This window comes from Camelus ferus, chromosome 10 (genome assembly GCF_009834535.1).
Source record: "Camelus ferus isolate YT-003-E chromosome 10, BCGSAC_Cfer_1.0, whole genome shotgun sequence".
Classification (NCBI taxonomy): Eukaryota; Metazoa; Chordata; class Mammalia; order Artiodactyla; family Camelidae; genus Camelus; species Camelus ferus.
In genome coordinates this window covers 41,870,468-41,891,771 of record NC_045705.1, presented here as the reverse complement: position 1 = coordinate 41,891,771, position 21,304 = coordinate 41,870,468, and the positions used below count along the sequence as shown (strand labels likewise).

Genomic DNA, 21,304 nt, shown 5'->3' with positions numbered 1-21,304 from the left:
TATTTTTCATCCCCCTCAATTTTACTTTAAAAGACAAGATACTCATGGCATTTGAAAGATTTTTAAAATTAAAATTATTCACAATCCTGTTATTTTGTATAACTATTCTCATTTTTCCTCCTCTTTCCCTTATAAAGCAGAAGCTATTTTGTATTCTATTATACAGTTAATATCTCTCAGTTTGACCATGGAACCCTTTCTTCAGAGCATATCTTATGGTTGTGGTTCTCAAAGTGTGGATCCTGGAGCAGTATCAACTAGGAATTTGTTAGAAATGCAAATTTCCAGGCTCCACCCAACCTACTGACTCAGAAGCTGGGGTTAGGGGGGAGGAGGAGGAAAAAGGAGAGGGCAGCAATCTGTGTTTTTTTTACAAGCCATCCAGGCAGTTCTGCTGCTCACTGAAGTCTGAGAACCACTATCCTATGGGATCAACAATCTGCAAATCATCCTTTGGGAAACAATTTGCACAATTGCCTTTCTGACGAGTTTCTATATTTCCTGGAAGGAAGACGCAAATTGCTGGCTGCCTCTGATCCCTCAAGGGTAAAATAGGATATTAGCTGCCTCCCAGGATAAGGCTTAAATATTGTAATTAGTAAATGTGTTTTGTAAACTATTAAGTGGCAAAGTGACATACAGATATGAGTTATTCTTATGGTGACCCCAAGTTTAAGCTGAAAGATTTATATTACTAAGCTCTGGGGAAAACCCAGTGGAATGTGGACACAGATGGTTCTTAACTTTCACATATTCAGCTTTCATACAACCCAATTTTCACACATTACACATGCCACCCCTAAAATGCCTTTCCCACACCAAATCTGGAATTTCCTACACTTGGAGTTTAATGAGCAATCTGAGGTCTCCCACGGCTACACCACCTGCCAACCCACAGTTCGGCTTTGGCAGGGGCACATTTTTTTCTATTTGGCAGTTTTGGTGCCTACTTTATTACATCTAGCCATTATTATTTACAAAGAAAACAAGAGAAACAGTACGCGACAGTCCTACGCCACACGGTCGTCGCTTCTATTACATTTCTTTGGCAGCCTTAGGCTGTAATTTTGTGTGTGTGTGTATATGAATATATATACATATACATATTTTTTTTAAATACATGTAGTAGCCTCTCAAATAGCTCCTAGTTACACAAGTTAGTGTTTTTTTCAGGTTCTCCTCTGCTCGCTAAGTTAGCTTTGCTCCCTCTGGTCAGTTTGTTCCTCTTGCTCCTTGGTCTTGATGCTGGTGGCCCTCAGATGCCTGCTCATCCCCAGTGGTCTGTCCACATGCGCACGACTTTTAGGCGCCTGGCGTGGGTGCCCTCTGCAGTGGCTCAGGCTCACTTTCCCCAGCAGGCCTCTCCCTTAGAAGAGAGGGTGGCTGAGATCTTCATGTAAGTGGGCAGGGCCTTGACCAAGAGATCCCACTTCAGGGACTTGGCTGGGGGGCAGGCAGGCAGGCTAAAACCCCTTGTCCTCTCCACCCCACCTCCTCCCCTCACTGCCAGACAAGAAGGGCTTTCCGTGGGCATGGGACGACATCAATGAATTTTTCCCCTAAGCAAAGATGATAATTTTTTTTTTAATTTCTTCCGAATCCATTTTGGAAGTTTCGATTTCTCTCTCTCAGCCTTCTACCCCCACATGTCACTATCCTGCCCCAGATCAGAAGTTCACATTGTTTGGAGAGATATTCTATCGTGGTTGTAACCCAGGCGCTAAGGCTGCTGCTGCTGGCAACTCACTGGTGGTGGCAATGGGGGTGGGGGTGGGGGTCAGGGACATGACTGGCCTTGCTGCTCTGAATGCAGGTCTGTAATTAATTATCCAGATAATTTATTATCCAAATGATCTTGTAATTAATTATCCAGATAATTAGTTATCTTGGGTCCCCCTACTATTCTTGACTTTTAGCCACCCTTACTCGGAGCTGGGAGTTTCTTTTAATCTTTTATCTTTCTTTCTGATCCAATCTATTTTTTATAGATTTCTCTACAACAGTAGTTCTCCAAGCGTAGTACCTGAACCAGTGCATCAACAAAACCTGGGAACTCGTCAGGAATGCAAATTGTTTATCCATAATACTGCCGATAAGAATTCGGTTGTTTCTATATTTTTAACTATTATAAATAAAGTTGCTGTGAAATTCTTATATAAGTGTATCTGTGGATATACCTTTTCATTTCTATTGGGTAAATGCCTAGAAGTAGACTTGTACGACAAATCCAGGCAGATGCAATCCAAAAATTCTTCCTAATTTTGATACACTAATGGTATAATGTGATAGATGTATTCTTTTTATGGCTGCCAGATAAAATACAGTAAAGTCCAAAATATTGCTTTTGGGACATATTTATACTAAAAAATCATTCACTGTTTATCTGAAATCCAAATTGAACTGGGTGTCCTGTACTTTTTCTTTCTTCTTTCTTTCTTTTCCCTTTCTTTCGTCTTTCTTTCCTTCCTTCCTTCCTTCCTTCCTTCCTTCCTTCCTTCCTTCCTTCCTTCATTTCTATCTTTTGTTAAATATACCAACCCTAATTCCTTTTCATTATCATTTATGTTATTTTAAGGGCTTCTGAGGGTGGAAGAAACAAGATTAACTTGTATAATCATTCTACCATCTTAATCCAAGATAACAATTTGGCAGAAAACTGAATAGCCTTATAGTCCACTTGTCGGTTGCCTCATTCTGCTGCAAAATACCCTGCCCTAGCCAGTGAAAAACTACCATCAGGAAGTCTTCCTTCCTAACCTTAAACCAATATTTATGTCCTCACAATGTCATTTCAAATAGGCTAAGAGCAGAATTTGAGGTAAGAAATTATTTTAGAAAGGAAATTTTATTGTTTGTATTTAATGTTTAAATTGTGTTTTGACCATTTAAAACAATCACATATATAGTATAAAATATATAAAATAGTCACTGTATATATATAACACTCAGGTTTCTATTTTTAATCCAAGATTAAAACATTTTTAATATATATGAGGGACTTTATCATTTTTTTTAGTGCTTGGGGATAAAATTCCTCATATAGCATGCAAGGCTATTGCTTGATTTTTATATATTAAACTTTTCATGTAAGTTTTCAGAAGCTCATTAAACACAAAAATAGAACTGCCTCTGAAAAGATTAAATGGGCAGGAAAAAATTTTAGATGTAACCATGAGAACTTTGGGCTAGAAAAATGAGTATCTAGGTGTTTTATTAGCTTTCCAGCAAGCTTAACCTATTTTGTTACCCAACAGTAAGTTTTCACTAGATAAACAGTCTTGGTGTGTAGTTACTTCTCTCTCAGCAGTTACGGGTGTTATAAGATTGTTTTATGCATTCTGCCTATGAATATTTTGGACTTGCATGTCTTTGTCCTATAATTTTTAAAGCACGGCTCTCTTTCCCCCACTGTTTTGGTTCAGGCCCTTGTGGTGAGTTGGTGGAAGGATACCGCCTGGCTTTGAGGCCTCTGGCAGGACATCCCTCTTGTGGGGCTGTGGTTGTTGCTAAGCTATTGCTAAGAAGTCATGTCCAGGGCCCATCCCCAGTTTGGGTTTTGCCTATGCATTAAACACTGTGAGTGGTTTTAGTCCCTTCATTGCTCCTATATGAGTAAAATGAAAACTCGCATGAAACAGAAGTTAGGGAGGTGGCAGGGAAAAATTTAAGGCCAATAAAGCCCAGGTTGCTTAGCGTAGATCGGATTTACTTCTGTTTTATTCAGCCATTCTCTAGAGAGGCCAGAGAAATTCTGCCTTTGAATATTTTTTTCCATATCTGATAGAAACATTAATGACAATAATCATCATCAATATTTACCACATATCAGCTTACGTACTAGTCTAGGAACTTACCATGTTTCTTACTGGATAGGAGTCATAATCATAACCAGCATAATTTAGCAAGCCCCGTCTGTAAGCTAGATGCTTTACATACATTATTCAATCTTCACAACAACTTTTTGAGAGAGGTATTTAGGGACCAGGAAATCAAGGCACTGACAAGTTCAGAAGCACATCCAAGGTTATACAGGTGGTAAGTCATAGAACTGGGATTTAAACCCAGACCCTTAAGCCTTCTTCATGTAATGCAGTTGAATCAATTTTCATTCTTAAAAAAGGCATATGGTCACTTATTTAACTTTGATAAGAACTCCTTTGGGGAGGAAAGAAAATACTAAAGGTAAGGACAAGAAGTGAGATACAAGAAATTAATTAAATAGCTTGCTCCACTTCACACATCAATGGCAGAGTTAGCCTGGAGTCCCCACTTTATGGCCATTTAATGCAATACTTTTTCTACTATCCAGTCACCCTATGACTGGGTGAGGTCACATTAAGAGAATATACATTTAAGTCCTTCCACTCAAAGCCACCCTGAAGAGAGTCATCATCCTTGAATTCTTAGTTCCCACATAGTCGTTGTTTATACCTAGTCTAATCACAGTGAGGAAAGAGGCAGTTGTAAAATATCCAAAAACCCAGAGAGCCTTAGCTGGTGCCAGCAAACATTGATTTTCAAAGATAGACAGAATCCTCTACAGTTTTACATTCCAAACCACACTTCCCAATAAAAATGATCCTTCACAACAAGTTCCAAAGTAAGCGCCAGGCCTGGATCCCAGGCCATGAGTTCTATGGGAGGGCGTCCTCCACAACCCATGGGAAATTTGGCAAGTTGTTTAGACAAGCCGTCTCCATCAAGCTGCCTTTGATGGCAAAGCCAGATGAGCTTCTTTGCACCAGTTGACCTTCTCCTGCTCACCTCTGCAGGCCTCTCCTATTTTTTATCTTCATCCTGCAGGTCACTGTTCCCTGCACAAATGCTCCTCCTTGCCAATAAGATACATTGACTCAAATGATCAGATAAATAGGCTGTTAATTTTTCTGGGCAAATCAATGCTGTGTCACTTCAGGTCTCTACAAAATGTCCTCCAACTACTTGACAGCCCTATCCACTTACAATCAGAGTTCTTAAAACCTAGATGCAGGTTGAGCCCAGATTCTAATTTCAAATCTCTTTTGGCTCGCACTTGGGGTATGTCCTGTCTTCCATCTCCAGCTGGCCCACTCTCACGCCCTTTCCTCTGGAACGAAGACTTCCCCACATTCATCTCCACATTCCTCACACTTAGATGAGTGGAATTTATAGCTTGCTAACTCAGCCTTGCCTCAAAGAGCAAGCAAAGGGTAACTAGGCTCAGGGCTTGCCTGCTAGGCAGGAAATAGTCAGAGCTCCAGTTTTTGAACTTTTTGCCCAATTTCTTCCACCTCTGTCCTCCTTCCTCTTGTGAAAGACTTGCCTTCTAGAAGTCTCTGCTTAACGTTGTTAGCACCAGCCCTTGATCTCTGCCTGATTAAGTTTTACCAAAAAAAAAGAAAAAGAAAAGAAAGGCCTAAAGAAAGTTTTTTTTTAAATCAAATTCTTTCCCTGCTTCAAGCTACTCATCAGCAGTCCAGTGGGAAGCATTTTTGAAAGATGCATTAACTCCTTTAGGCCACTAGGGTGTCATTAGGTAAATCACTGCCTAGAAAATGACCTGCGAAATTACGTAAACTTCTAGTCCGTTGCACTAAATTGTAGTGTGGATGCCCTGTGAGTTCTCGTGACTCTCTAAAAAATTCTTTACACTATTTATTGTGAAGTACATAAGCACTATGTGCGTATGTTGTAATTTTAAATAACCCACCACAAATGAGAGATTCTGCCAGGTATCTTCTGAAACTCTGTCACAATGCCAGTGCCCTCAGCAGAAATCTTATCTATTATGACCAGGATGTATATTCTTCCTTACAAGCTCAAGGCAAACCTTACAACCTTTTGGAAGGTGGGGTACAACTCCGTGGTAGAGTGTATGCTTAGCATGCACAACGTCCTGGATTCAATCCCCAGTACCTCCATTAAAAAAAGGCAAACTTACAGCCTTTCAATCACATTAGCAGTAATATATCCTTGTTGAAACATCTCAGATGTCACAAAAGAAGTTACCAAATCATTCATCACAGCCTCCAAATTTAGGCTCTTGACTTGACACCTGTATCTCATGACTTTTAAGAGATCCTGAAAGTAACAAATACAAAGAGAAGACCTTATCAAGTCAGTGTCCCCTCAGCCTTTTCTTGTTTTACAGGAAGCAGACACTTGGACTCACCCACTCATTCATTCAACAAACATTCTTTGTGTTCCTGCTCAGGGTGAAGTATGAGTTAGGTGCTGAGGATACACCAGGTAAATACAAAATAACAAAAAACTCTGCCTTTAAAGAGTCCCAGAGCCTGAGGAGGGATTCAAGCCTCAAGTTCCATTTCTATTTCTGGTGGCTTGACCCGTCCTGAGCAACTAACTCTTGGAGGCTGGAAAAGTATTGCCCCTCCCTTCTCATTTAATCCTTCACCCCCTACGACAGTGAGGTAGAAATAGAGACAGACCAGGTGCAAATTCCCCCTCCCGCCTAGTGTTCATCATATTGTGACCTCTAGTCACCTCAGTTACCTTGTCCATAAAATAGGAGGCAATATTTATTGTCCACTTTGCAGGGTTGCTGCAATGATTAAGAATGATGTAAGTAAAGTACCTGGCACATAGCGATTATTTGATAGACAATGGTAGCTGTTCTAATAAGAAATGAAATGAGATACAGTAGTTGTCTAATAAGTAACCATAGCTATTACTATGGTAGCTTTTTGTCTTCAAGTCAAAACTCAAAAGGGCTGACCTATCACGGTGAGGGTTAATGGATGGGAAGGATTATTTTCCCTGGCTCCTTTCTCATCCTGTATCATGCAAACCTTGTTTGTGCAAACCTTTCTGTTCTGTCCTAAGGAGTTCAGGGGTGCCTGCTCTTCAGGTTAGCCAAGTTCTACCTGCTGAAGCTTCCTGTGCAGCCAGGGGTCAAGCAGTAGGCAAAGTCAAGCCAGCCAGCTGCTGTGAAGTGATACTTCTGAAGGAAATCCTGGATCGGTCCTGCAAGGGACTTGCAAACTGCAGCCTGGATTAACCCAGGCTGTTCACCAGCGCCTCAGCTGCTCATCCACTCTCTGCCGGGCAGCTGGGTGAGAACTCCAGGACCGCCACTCCCCACCGCCCCACATGGCCAGAAGGAGCAGTGAGGATTCCTGATCAGTACATGCTCTCTTTCCCAGAAAAGGGATTAAGCATGCTCTGACAAAGTTTACTCTCCCATCATTCTTTCCTGGAGTGTTGACATGGGAGAGCAAAGGGACCTGAGAAGTCCACTCCCCCAACCCTCTAAAATCCCTTCAAGCTTCTCCATTCTGCCATCAAACACTGGACCTGAGCAAGCAATCTCCTGGCATCAAGTGTGTGTGTGCTCCAGGTAAAATGAGGAAAATCATGCCCACCTCAGAGGATTGTTACAAGAACTAAATGAGAGATCACCTGTGAAAGTAACTTACTAAACTGCCTGGCGCACGATAAGTACACAATACATGCTAGTTTTCCATTTTTCATAATAATTTTGTAAGGTGGTATTGCATAGTGTGCTGAAAACAAACCCATAAGTCTCTCTCAGAACCCGTTCACTATAGGTGATCAAAACCTGACTGGTGGGTGGGAGGGTACAGTTCAGTGGCAGAGTGTGTGCTTAGTATACAAGAGGTCCTGGGTTCAATCCCCAGTACCTCCATTAAATAAATAAATAAACAGATAACCTTAATCCCCCCCACAACAAAAACAAAACAACAATAAAAAACCTGACTTAAACTGGATTGGGGGAAAAAAGGAAAAGAATCCACTGCCTCGTGGAACTGCCAGGCATGGCTAGATCTAGAGGCTCCAATGAAGTTTTCAGGGCTCCGTTTCTTTCTTCACCCTTAGCTGGCTCTGCTTGGCTCTGATTCTTTGTGCTGTTGGTCTCATTCTCTCCTGCCACAGTCAGGATTTCTCCATGTGGAAAGCAAGAAAGCCATGAGACACAATCCAAAGGGACAAGGCACACACTCCCTCCCAGTGTCCACGTATTATTCAGTCTCACAGCAGGACTTTGGCCGTGTGTGGGTCACATGCCCATCTCTTAGACCAGGAGTCCACAAATCCACGAGCCAAATCCAGCCTGTCTCCTGCTTTTGGACAGTATGCAAGCTAAGAATAGTTTCGTCATTTTTAAATGGTTGAAAAAACAAACAAAAGGAGGATAATACTTTGTAACACCTGAAAATTATATGAAATTCAAATTTCAGTGTCCATAAATTTCAGTTTCATTGGACACACCACACCCATTCATTTATGGGTTGTGTTTTCTGCTATAATAGTAGAATCGAGTAGTGTGACAGAGACTTTACATCTCACAAAGCCTGAAATATCACTCTCCGTTCTGTACAGAAAAATGTTGCTGACCCTGCCCCATACCAATCATGGTAAACAAGATAGGACACTCTAATTGGCCCGATCTGAGTCATGTGCCCCCCCCCTGCTCCCCGATCCTTGCCCCGAGTAGCTTGGAGACAGGTAGGGTAGGGGGCCGGTTCTAGCAAAATCATGGGTGGTGGGATGGTTTCCCCAGTGAAGAGGAGCACTGGGGTAAAGAAAGAACAGCTATCCATCACAGTGTCAGATCAAAATTGAGTTTGAAAATCTTTTACTTAACTTCTTAGGACCTTGGTTTTTGCATCTAGATGTTGGCTAATACTCACTGAGCATTTATTTACTCTGCGCTAATAACTAGGTACTCCATGTACATCGTCTCACCGAGGAAACCAACGCTTAGAAAGGTTGTTGATTGCCTAGAGTTACACAGTGAAGCAGGGCCAGGGCCTGGATGAGAAGCCAGATCTGTCCAACTGGAGCACCTGGGCACGTAACCACTACACAACACTGCCTCCCACTCAAGAGGGTGAAAAGAGATAAGACACCAAATGGATTTAGCAGAGAGCCTGACAGATTGTGGGCACTCAGTGAAGGTTAATTTCTTTTCTTCCTCTTTCCTGACTTTTCCCATTCACATTATGGAGATCTAAATGAGCAAGGAATCTATATGTATGATTCAAGAGTCCTGTGGCCTCAGGCAGAAGACCTAAACATGCAATTCTCCAGTGAAGACATCCAATGGGCCAATAGGGATGTGAAAAAAGTGCTCAATATCACTAATTATCAGAGAAATGCAAATCAAAACTACAAAGAGGTATCACCTCACACCGGTCAGAATGGCCATCATTCAAAAGTCCACAAACGGTAAATGCTGGAGAGGGTGTGGAGAAAAGGGAACCCTCCTACACTGTTAGTTAGAATGTAGTTTGGTGCAGCCATTATGGAAAACAGTATGGAGATTCCTTAAAAAATTGAAAATAGATTTACCGTATGATCCAGCAATCCCTCTCCTGGGCATGTATCTGGAGGAAACTCTTTAATTCAAAAAGATACATGTACCCCAATATTCATAGCAGCACTATTTACAATAGCCAAGACATGGAAGCAACCTAAATGTCCACTGACAGATGATTGGATAAAGAAGATGTTTTACACACACACACACACACACACACACACACACACACACACACACAGGAATATTACTCAGCCATAAAAAATAAAATGCCATTTGCAGCACCGTGGATGGACTTGGAGACTGTCATACTAAGTAAGCCAACAAAAGAAAGACAAATAGCATATGATATCACTTATATGTGAAATCTAAAAAAAAGACACAAATGAACAGAAAGACTCACAGACATAGAAAACAAACTTACGGTTACCAGCAGGGAAAGGATGTGGAAAGGAATAAATTGAGGGTTTGGGATTTGCAGATAGTAACTACTATATATTACATAGATAAACAACAAGTTTATACTGTATAGCACAGGGAACTATATTCAGTATCTTGCCGTAACCTATAATGAAAACAAGTATGAAAAGGAATATCTGTATGTATATATATGACTGAAACGTTATGCTGTACAACAGAAATTGACACAACATTGTAAACTGACTATACTTCAATTAAAAAAATAGATAAACAAGGTCCTACTGTATAGCACAGGGAACTATACTGAATACCTTGTAAGACCCTATAAAGAAAAAGAATATGAAAATGAATATATATATATACAACTGAATCACTAGGCTGTACTCCAGAAACTAACACAACACTGTAAATTGACTATACTTCAATTTTAAAAAAGAGTCCTGCTGCCTCTTTTAAGTAAAAAAACAAACAAAACAAAACAAAACAAAAATTCCCTTTAATCAGCCTTGCTGTCAAAAAGGCAGAGCAAAAATAGTAAAAGTTCAGAGAAGGGCAATGAAAATAATTTGTGGCATGCATGGCAGAAGAGCATGGCATGAAAAGGAATTCCAAACCCTGGGATCATTTCATTTGCAAAGGAAAGCTCCCAGAGGCACAATGTTTACAGTATAATAAGCTGACGACAGGTATAGGAAAGGCTAATCAGGACCTGATATTTACTTTTCCCCCCAAATACAAGAACCAGACTGTTGAACGCATTGTATAATAGCCGTGTCACCTTCCACTTTGGAACACTATCAAAGTGAGATTTACCCTCCCTTCCTACGGACTGTGGTGCCAAACCACACCTCCAGGCCTGATCTGTACACAAGACACTGCACTCTACACGTACTATCCAGAATCTGGAGGTTTCTAGCTGGAAGATGTGTCAGGGCCAGGCAGCCCAGCCTCTTATGTTACAGATGAAGCTAAAGCCCAGTCCAGTGAAATGTCCAGATTTGCGCAGTGAGTTCACGGCACATCTAGATTTAACTCGGCCATGGGGTTAGAGAAACTGGATGGAGGTCCTGGCTAGACCTGAGTGACCTTTCTGAGACTCAGTACCCCCATTTTTAACATAGTTGAAGAATCACATAATAAAAGTGGCCTCCTTCTCCTCAGTTCAGTGTATCTTGGGTTAATTCTCAGTTCAGTGCTTTTTTCCACTAAGTCACTCTGCTCCTTGGAATAGCCTGACAGAGGAAAAAAGTGCAATGCTGGATTGCTGGGGGGAAAAAAAAATTGGAAGATGCAGCACACCGCCCCCCACCCCACCTCTTTACTTCCCCTCACCAACAATAAAGTACAAACTTCAAAAGAAACAAATTTGAAAATGGTGAATGCTGGACTCAGAGACCTTTCCCGGAGTGGAGCCCTGTGGTCAGATACTGGCCAGGGCAATCCTTGAACAACTTGGTTGCCATCCAAGTCTGTTTTCAGTGGGGAATAAAGTTCATGTTTTGGAGGCAGTATCCTTGACTTTTTTATCCTGTTATTCAAATATTTCCTAATAATCTTCGGCATTTATACACTCAAGAGACCTTGAAGGAAAAGGATGCAGGACTCCAGTCTTTTTTCCTTCCTTTTGCTAATGAATAGATGTTTTCTTTCTGAATTCACTGGCCCTATCACCCCCTCTTTTTTTTCACATTCAAATAACCTTACAAGGAAGAGGTCAAATAGCAAATGGAAAATGTAAGTTACCAAATTTTGATTTGGATTTCATGCTATAAGTGCCTTTTTAACATGAAAAATCTAAGTAGAGAGGAATTGACATTTTAGCAAATATATACAAAACGCATAAATTAGTTGCAATAAGTGTGGGTGCTTCTGGTGCCACCTATTGGTCATACTATAAGATTAAACCATCTGTACTATTGTTGATCATGAAAATGAATATAAAATGGAATTTATGCTGTTACTGTCAGTTTTGTATTTCAGCAGGCTGGCTGAATGTTGAAATAGGGTAACTGTTGCTTGAACAGTATCTTTAATCACAGCTACTTAGAAGTGAAGGACAATTTTGCTACTGATTTTTGCCTTGGTTTATTCACCAGTTACATGTGTACAAAGGAATATTGACGCATCGTCTCTGGGAACACAGAGATTAATGAAGCAATACTCAGATTCAAATGATTTTTGTGTCTTGGGATTCAGAATTGGTGTTGGTGCCCTGCCCAGATCCCTTTTACCAGCCAGTGCACCCAGGCCGTTTCCCTGAGCTGCTGGGAAAGTTGGCTGATACAATTCAAAACTACTCCTTTCTCTGGAGTACTGCCCTTGGCTAAGAGGAGCCACCTTGAGTAAATGGGAACCACCTTGACCAGGAGGCTACGTGGACAGGCGCACAGACACGTGGCCTCTAAGGCCAGTGGCCAATAAGTGACTGTCATGGGGGTACAAAGGGCCAGCCCTCCTAACCTAACCCTGTGGTGCAGCTTTTGCCCCAGAGCTCCCCATGGGATCACACTGAAGCTAGACTCCAGCTGGAGCCAAATTCTTGTTTAGCCCTTTTCCCCTGCCCTATCCTGTTTCTCTGATTCTCCTTCTCCTTGAAAAAACTCAATAAATCACTTGAACAAGACTCATCTCAGGCTCTGCTTCTAAGGAACCTGACCTAAAGCTAGAACTATCCCATAGAAAAATGTATATTTGTAATGATAAAATCCATGAGATCAAAATAGCGTCTTGCGTCTGTGAATGTGGTTTTCCCAACGTGCTTGGGAAGCAATGCTGAACAAAGCAGCGCTTCTCCACAGGCAGCAAAGCCCAGCCTGAAGGACAGCAGCAGTATACCGCGCTGTGGGACCAAAGATCCGGGTGATGATATAAAATATATCCTTGTAATGGCATTATGCCTGAGTTTTCTGAGAAATGCATTCAGTTTCAAAATAGTACGTCCGTGCTGGCATTAGACCTAGTGCTCCCCGGGGCAATGAAAAATAACGCGGATCTGGAGGACTTGAGGCTTTACACATTTCTCTATCTGCTGGATGAGCCAGGCCTTTTTGGCTGGTGCCAAAAAAGAGCTTTGGGAAAAGGAAAAAACTCTGCCAGAGGACAATTTTGGAAATCTCAGAAGAACCATTGCTTGATTTAATTGGGTTTTGGTTGTAGGTGTTCCAGCTGGTTCTCCAGAAGCAGCAGTGCCAAGTAAGAAGTAGGGAGCTCTGGAGCTGGTCAGGCCTGGGTTTGAATTCTCCAACTTATGAACTCAGTTTCCTCGTCTATAAAACGGGGACCATGATATTTATCTACCAAAGTTCTGAGGAGTTTAGATACAGTGTCAGTTCAGCACCTGGCGAATAAAGGGCAGCTATATTTCTAGACCCAACCTGTAGCATCTGCTGGTCATTCTAGCCTCTATCACTAATAAAGGTAACATGTTTAGCTTATTTATTTATTTATTCAACTTGTTTTGAACCAAGTGGGAAAAGGGATACTGTTTATTTAGGGCCTTACTGGGGACTCCCCAAAAGCTATTTTATTTATTTATTTTAATTAACTCTCAGATGACTAAGATCCTCACTTGGAGAAGACCAAGGGAAAGGTCTCATAAAATGGAGGGTCATCCTATATGGTTGAGTAGATTGTATACAGTGTCCAAAGGCACCCCACTGTGGGCAAGTGGGGCTAAAATCTAGCCTTCCTTCTGTCACCAAGCCGTGGACCCCTCAGGCAGTGTCCACTGAGAGGGGATAATTTACTAATTCTCACAGAAAATGGGCTAGAAGCAGCCCTGACATTGTTCATGCCCTTTGTTCAGGATTAAGGTCCCTCTTGTGGGCAGAAGGGACCATGAAGACCTCATAAAGAGAAGACCTAAGGGTCATGCTCTCCCACCTCCATGCCCTACCCTCACAGAGAAAGCCTGACAGTGACATTTTTGGCCACAGTCATTAGCTGGCAGGGGTCACCTCAAAATAGGGTGCCTCGTTCAGATGTTCCTCTATCAGGAACACACAAAGTCTGAAAAATTACTGATACCATCGCTCGGTGTTCTTGATGGAGGATGCCTATTCCCAAGCCATACATCTGACCTTCTAGATTCTACACACGCTGAAGGTTAAATTAGAGAATAGCTGTTGAAATAATATTAATCACTCCCTCAGAGGCTTGCTGACCAAAAAGAAGGCTTTCTTGGTCAAGGATCCCCTTCATTCACGAAGTCTCCATGGGAGTCATGATGAAGACTTGAATGTTCTTTAGAGAGGCTCTTCCTCTTGGAAGCCCAGAGGTACTAACAGTCAAAGGTTTCCTTTCCCTTGATAACCTTATTCCATTCCACACCCCATTCCCCCAGCACAGACCCAAAATCATCTCTCACAGGGCCTCTCCTTCTCCCTCCCTCTCATGTTTATGGTCTGTGGTGTATAGAGGAACACATTCTCCAGCAGGCAGAGGCAACTAGGTGATGATTATCTAACCTTAAAACTCCTGTTTATCTTTTAGGATCACATCTAGCATTTTCTGCTGCTCTTCCTAGAGCCCTGGGTTACCTAAGCCCTTCCAAGTAACTTAATTCTGCCCTTGGTGGAAATTCTAACAGTCAGGGAATGTTCACATGATGGGTTATAAAGTCAATGATGCCTTCAATATATCATAGGCCTTAGATAACAGCAGTTAATATTTAGGCACCTTAACATAAGGCTTGCCAATCAAAGAACCAAACTGAGCTGTTCCATAACCAACGACTATACTATGAGGCATACATCTAGAGTTGTGTCGGTTCACTTTGCCCAGTTCCTAGGTAATTACTTCCAAGTGAGCATCAATGTCATTGAAGAATAAACTCATTGAAAGATATAGTCTAAGAAACATTCAACACCTGTGCTAGGAACTAGAGCTAAAGACAGAGTAAATGTGATCTAAGTGTTCAAGAAATTCACAGTCTAGTAAGAGAATGCCTATGGAAGCATTCTATGACAAGAGACTATACCGCTTAAGGGATTATCATTATTAAGAAGAAAGTCTTGCACTAAAATTTATGTGCTGAGAAGAGAACAAATGTTTACTAACCACCTTTAACTTTCCATAATAATCCCACTGGTTTGATTGCTGGATCAGTTATAGTGCCTTCAGGTGCAAGAAATAAGGAAGAAATCTAACTAAAAGTGGCTTAAACAGGAAGGAAAATGTATCATCTCACTTAAGGACCACTGGGGTTGATTAATTTAGCAATTAGGACTACCGCAGTGGATTAATTCAGTCATAGGAACTACTGTGATGGATTCATTCAGTAGCTCAATCATATCTCTAAGAACCCAGGTTCTTTCCATCTTCCTGCTCTCTCATTGTATGAGGGCTCTTCAGAAAAACAAAGCCAATAGAATGTGTGTGTGTGTGTGTGTATGTATGTATGTATGTATATATATATGGCAAGGGAATATATATTAGGCAACAAATTGTGCATGGAGGACTGCAGGGTGAATTGGCAAGCTAGAGACCCAGAAGAGCTGATGGTGTAGTCACAATCAGAAGTCTAGCAGTCTCAAGACCCAGGAAAAGCTGATAGTTCAGTTCGAGACTGAAAGCAGGAAAACACCAAAGTTGCAGATCAAAGGCAGTAAGGCAGGAGGAATTCCTTTGTTTCAGGGGAGGATCAATCTTTTTTTCTTTCTATTTAGGCCTTCAACTGATTGGATGAGGCCCACCCACATTAGAAAGGGCCACCTGCTTTACTCAGTCTATTGATTTAAATGTTAAACTCATCCAAAAATATCCTCACAGAAACATCCAGAATAATGTTTAACCAAATATATGCACATGTGGTCCAGCCAAGTGGACACATAAAATTAACCACTTACTCATCTTTAGCATTTGGCCTGCACTCCTTTTGGTAGCCAAATGGCAGCAACAGTTCCAGTCATCACATTCTCACACAACATCCAAAAGCCTGAGGAAGAAGAGGCAGATCTTTTTCTGTATCCTTTCTAAAAGTTAGGAAAATCATCCCAGAGATGAGCCCTCCACACCTATTTCCCATTTGTACTTTGATCTCTTTGGTTAGAATTGTGTCATCCCTAAGCCAATCATTTGCAAGGGGAGAGATTTACTTCCATGCCCTAGAACTAGGAAAGAGCTCGTCTTCCTCTGAAGCACTTGCCAGTTTGTTGTACTATGTTGTTGTTAGAAAGGAAAAAAGGTTTGGATGTGACAAGTAAGGGTGGGGGGAGGCTACTGGCTAAACAACCTACAGTGTCTGCCATAATTTCTATTATCCCATTTTAAAGATGTGGACACTGAGGCTCAGAAAGATTGAGTTGATCAGCATCACATAGCTAGTCAACCGTCAAGTTAAAATTTCCAGTCAGATTTCTCTGGCTCTAATTTGTTTGCTCTGTTTGCAGGTCTGTCTGTGGACCCCTGGGACTTCACCATATCCAAGCCCCTTGACTGTCAGAAGCCCCCTGGAACTTCACTGTAGCATCACGCTTACCAAAAGACACAGAAAATTCACCTCTGGAATAAGGAGTGAAGAATTCTTGAATTTAAGTAAAACAATACAGGCAAGTTTTAACTCAATGCGATGACAAAGAAAAGCTAACAGAATCTTCCAAGCCCAATGGTAAGAACCTTCATATATGTATGTCTGACTCTCACAAAAGCCCTGGGATGATAAAGAAATTTTGTTATTGCTTTTGTTTTCCCTGTAGAGAGTTACTACGGTGGGGCTTAATTCTAAGAAGGAAACATAATTTTCTGATTTCCTTGCTGGAAGATAGTCATTTAGTCAACACCCTGTCCAGGGGGCTCAGTGTGTCCCCCCGTGTTCTAAGTGCCAAGGCTTCAGCACGATGTAGGAGGTACTGAACCATAAAGCCAGAAAGCCTTGGTTCTAGCCCCTCTCTGTGTCCAGCGAGCAGCATCACAGTGGACAGTCAATGGACATGTACTTTTTTCTCTGTATCCACATTTATCTGCAAATAGGATGATGAGGTAGACTCCTTGGTCTCTAAGGCATCTTCCAGTCCTGACATTCTTTGAGCCACTCCCATCACTCTGGCCTTGTGAGGATGCTGTAATTCAGACTTCAATAGCCAGGTGCCTCGGCTCGCCCCTCAGGGGAGGCTTAAACAGTCACAAAAGCAGAAATGAGGAAGTCGTTCAATACGGCATTTCTGAAACAGTGTATGGACAAGGAGGAAGGAGAAATGTGTTGGCTGAGGTAGAGGACTGACTGGCCGCTCTGAAGGGCAGGCAGGTGGGGCAAGTCTAGTTGTTCTCAACGCATGAGTGGTCATGTGCGGCAGTGTTATTGAGAATGAGAAAGGGCCTGGTTTGCAGAGCCATCTATGACCTACCTCCCTGCATATGCAGTCTGAAGCCTCTGGTCTGAGAAACGGGTCTGCTGCTGTTTGCCTGGAACCTGGTTCCTATAGCAATCCTGGCTTCTCCAGCAAGGCGATGGCAGGAAGACGGTGTGAGGCGGGGGGAAGAGTCCTGCAGGCAGGGTAAAGGATACCTAGTTTTAGCCCCGTCTCAGATAAGTCATCTCCCTCCAGTGGGTCTCAGATTCTTTGTCTGTTGAGTTCTGCAGCAGATGATCTGGGAGTTTCCCTTCCGGTTTCTGGTGGTCTGGCAAGATTAGTGTTCCCCTCCGCTTTACTCAGTACACGTGTTCTTGTTCTAGAACTAGTTAGGGTGCAGGGGAAGATGCAGCACCCAGACTATCTATAGTCTATACACCGATGGGTTGGGGTCATGGCTTCTCCCCACTCTTCTGCTGTCCCGTGGTAAATTCCCAACCATGATGAGGTTTTAGTCCCAGTGAATTTTCCCCTCAAAACACTGAACAGTGTAATAATGAACCACTTTCTTGCATTTTCTATCAAGACAGCTCTTTGTGAGTTTTAAATGTTCTGTCCAGATTCAAAGAAGCTGGTTTCTTCATGAGTGGTTGGAATAAGACTTTTCTTGGAAGCGGCTGAATATGGATTAGTTGGATTGTTTCACAGGAAATAAAAAGCAGGCTTCAGGGTGACTACTTCAGCACTTAATTGGGTTAGCAAAGAACTGCAAATGAGAGGTTTTCCTTAGGAGGGAAAGGATGTTTATGGGCTCCCCCTAGCCGCCCCCTTAGGTGGTGGATTTTAACCTAAACGTTAGTCTTCAAATGCAGCCTTTAATTTAGGAACCATTACAAGAATCTATTAGAGCAGAAAATGTCAGGTTGAAAAATTAACACATCACAGGAGTTAATTAGAACTCAGCCTCTCATCAGATGCAAATGGAGAGCCCTCCAACTGCCCAACAGCTCGCTGGCTGAAGTCATGTTTGTTGCCGCTCCAAAGTGGCTGCCTCTTTATTACTCAGAGAGTGGATGGAGGAAGCTGCCCAGGCTCTCAGGCCAGAGTCACTAGGGAGCCATGGCCTGCACTCCAGGTTAATGGGAGGTCTATTCCCATGTCCCTGTCTTCTACCCCTAACATCTCCTAAATGCTCTACACGTCACACAGTGGATAGCCCTCTGCCTGCAACTCCCTTGGGGAAGTGTTTTCTGCAACAAAGACAAATATGCCATGCCTGTCACCAGGAGCAGATTGGTGACTGTGTAAACCACTCTGTGAGAGGGAGGCTGAGGGGCTCCAGGCCATTCAGATTTAGCTCTAAGTCATGGTCTTTGTTTTCTTTCCACATTCAGACTGAAATGTGATTCCCCTGGCTCTCTTTTTTGGAAAATACCTGCGATGAGTTCCATGCTGGGAAAGAAAAGCTGTTGACAGGCAAAGCTTCTGACGGGCAAGGGGCTTTTTCAAGTGTTCTCAAAGGAGACAGTCGCCTCAAGCAGGCTGAGGCAGGGCAGGGCTGCCAGGGCTCTAGGAATAAGAGGTCCAGACCACAAAAGGGTCATCTTTAACTGTGGATTAGGCTGAGTGTCGAGCAACTTCCTCTGTGAGAGCAGTTAGCATGCTCACAGACTTTTGGGCCAGGCAGATATGCATGAGTCCTCTTCTGTCACTTACTGTGTGATCTCGGACACGTTGCTTAACCTCTCAGAACATCAGTGTTCTTAAGCAAAATAAATAAGATAATGCATATAAAGCATGTAATACAGTATCTGGCACAGAGTAAACGTTCTGTATGACTCACTTGTTATTGATTTGATAATAGTATTGATTGACCCAACACTAATGGGTTCCTGCTGTGTGCCAGGCCCTATGCAGAGAGCTCCTGCTCTTTGACCCCATGGAGTCCACTGTTTAATAAGCCAGGTACATACACATATCTTTAGCACAAAGCAAGCCCCACTCTCCTCCCTGCAAGTACCCTAGAAGTGCCAACTGCACATAGTTCCGCTTCGTCAAGTAGCTCAGAATTCGGCAGTGCATCTCCCTTTAAGCAGCCCTCCAAACTCATCTACCTCTACCTTCGATTTACCCACAATTCTCTCTGTGTGCACTTATCACATCGAGTTACAGTTGTCTGTTTATTCTTTGTCTCCCCCCATGAGTTGCTACAGGGTGAGAATCATCTATTCATTTGATTCATTCATCTAATCATTTATTCATCTCTGGAGGCCAATGGTCTCATGCATGCCTCAGCACAGGCATACAGAAGATTCAACCCTACTGCTAAGTATGTACATTTTCAGCTTGGAACTTTTCTGGGGAAATAACCCTAGCCCCCATCTTCAAAAGGCCTCTTTTGGCCCACTGTTTGATTGGTCTTTCTCTTCTAACAATCACTTTGGTTCTAGCCTCATTTTCTTCATTTCTTTAAGGAGCTAACACAGTCTCCTTCTCTGGAAGAGTATGATGATGGCTGGAGACAACACAGCTTCTATGTGCCCAACCAGTTCTAGGCACAGAGCCAAATACCCAAAAAACAAGTGATTCCATTCTTGCCTTCGGCCAGGTGGAGTTGGTAATATAAGAAAACTAAAAATACAGGACATAATATGAGCACCACATGAGTGGTACAGAGGTCCTTCCAACTTGTAGCCAGTCTCTGCCATGTGCCAGACTTGGCTGAAATGGAAGGATATAAATACACACAAAAATTGGTCCCTGTCACTAAACCCCTGGGAAAGAGTGGCAAGTGTTGGACAAAAAGATCTCAGTAAGAGAGTAGGAAGCCCCCCGTTTTTTTTAAATTGAAGTATAGTTGATTTGCAATATTGTGTTAGTTTCTATTGCACAGCATAGTGATTCAGTTTTATATATATTCTTTTTCATGAAAGATCTTTACCCAGATCCTCAGACCTGGGCTGCAGGAGATGTCTTTGGCACCAGGCTGGAAAGCAGGAGACTGCCCCACAACAATAACCAAGTTATTCGGCACTTACTGTGTACTAAATGATTTACAAACATTATCTTATTTAAACTCTTAGAACAACTGTGTGGGGTAGATATGAGCTTCCTTACTTTACAGCTGACCAATACGAGGCTCAGAGAGGCACAGCAGCTTGACCACAGTGCTGCAACTAGTAAATGATTTAGGAATCCACCTGTTGAGGGTTTCACTGGCCCGACTGGAAAGTGGAGAGGGTGGGCTAGCACAAAGCTCCGTCCAAGGAGAGGAGGGCGGGAGGAGGGCTAGGAATGAGAGGGGAAATTTGGGTCCAAACACCGGTCGCATGATCCCCAGGACCCTCGCAGACGCAGAATTAGTTAAAAAGAGATTCAGGCTTCAGGGGAGGGATACCCGTGAGGCTGGGGGAAGGGAGCCCCGGTGGTTGCGCGCCTTCTCAGCCTCCCATGCACAGGTCAAGCCTCTCCCCTCCCGCCCTCTCACCCTCCCAACCTTATTTAGAAACCGTGTCCCCGAGACAGGAAGGGCGGCGGGCCGAGAAGCACGGAGCGTCCCGGTCTCATTTCCTTTCGAATCCCCCTGTGGAATTTCATTTCATACGGTGAGGAAATCGGAGCGCGAGACCGTCGGCTGGTCGGCTGCTCCGGGGCGCCTCCCCCACTAGCGGCTGGAGACAGGCAGCTCCCGGGTGCAGGTCGAGCCGAGGCTGGGGGCGGGGAGAGGGGCCGGGCTCCAACTCGAGCAAGCTAGGAGTGAAAATAGCTACGAGCTCGCGCTGTACCAGGCACCGTGCTAAGCGTTTTACGCATTATCTCTAATCCTCCCAAGTCTCTTTACGGATGAGGAAACCGACGCCGAGAGGTTGGGCAATTTGCTCAAGGTCACACAGCCAGGATGTAAAGCCACAACCTTTGTAAATCCAAATCCCGTGTTCTTTGTGCGTACGTTTCTCTGCCTGATGGGGAGGTGGCCACGGGCGAAGTGACAGCTGGAAGAAAGGAAGGAAAGGGAGCCGACTGATCTGGGAGCACTTCTCACCTGAGAGAGAAGGAGCAGGCTGGCCCGGCCAAGCGACTTGGCTCCATCGCCGCCTGGCCCCCGAGCGCCGCAAACCCGGTGGGAGGAAAGCGAGAGCCGGGAAGCGGGGCGGGGCGCTCCGGGGCGGGAGGGAGAGACGCAGGAGGGGGGCTGGCGGGCGGCGGCTTGACCCTGCCCGGGGCAGAGTGGCCCCGCCCCTCGCTGGCCACGGCGCCCGGCCATTGGAGAAGCGCGCTGTCCGTCCCGTCCCGCCACCGCCCAGCGAACCTCCAG

At 43.4% G+C, this 21,304-nt stretch overlaps 1 protein-coding gene across 8 annotated transcripts in view; it reads right to left on the bottom strand.

Moving 5' to 3' along the window:
- The window catches only part of TMEM135 (transmembrane protein 135), a 271,951-nt gene extending 250,773 nt beyond the window's left edge, over nucleotides 1-21,178 (bottom strand). For 6 of the 8 annotated variants that reach the window (XM_032488841.1, XM_032488840.1, XM_032488843.1 and 3 more), the window contains exons 1-2: nucleotides 21,032-21,178; nucleotides 17,044-17,182 (exon numbers count right to left, since the gene is read on the bottom strand). The gene's annotated coding sequence lies outside the window, so the exon portion shown is untranslated. The remainder of the gene's footprint in view (nucleotides 1-17,043; nucleotides 17,183-21,031) is intronic. The other 2 variants (XM_032488846.1, XM_032488848.1) reach the window with 1 other exon arrangement.
- Between the last annotated feature and the right edge of the window lie 126 nt (nucleotides 21,179-21,304).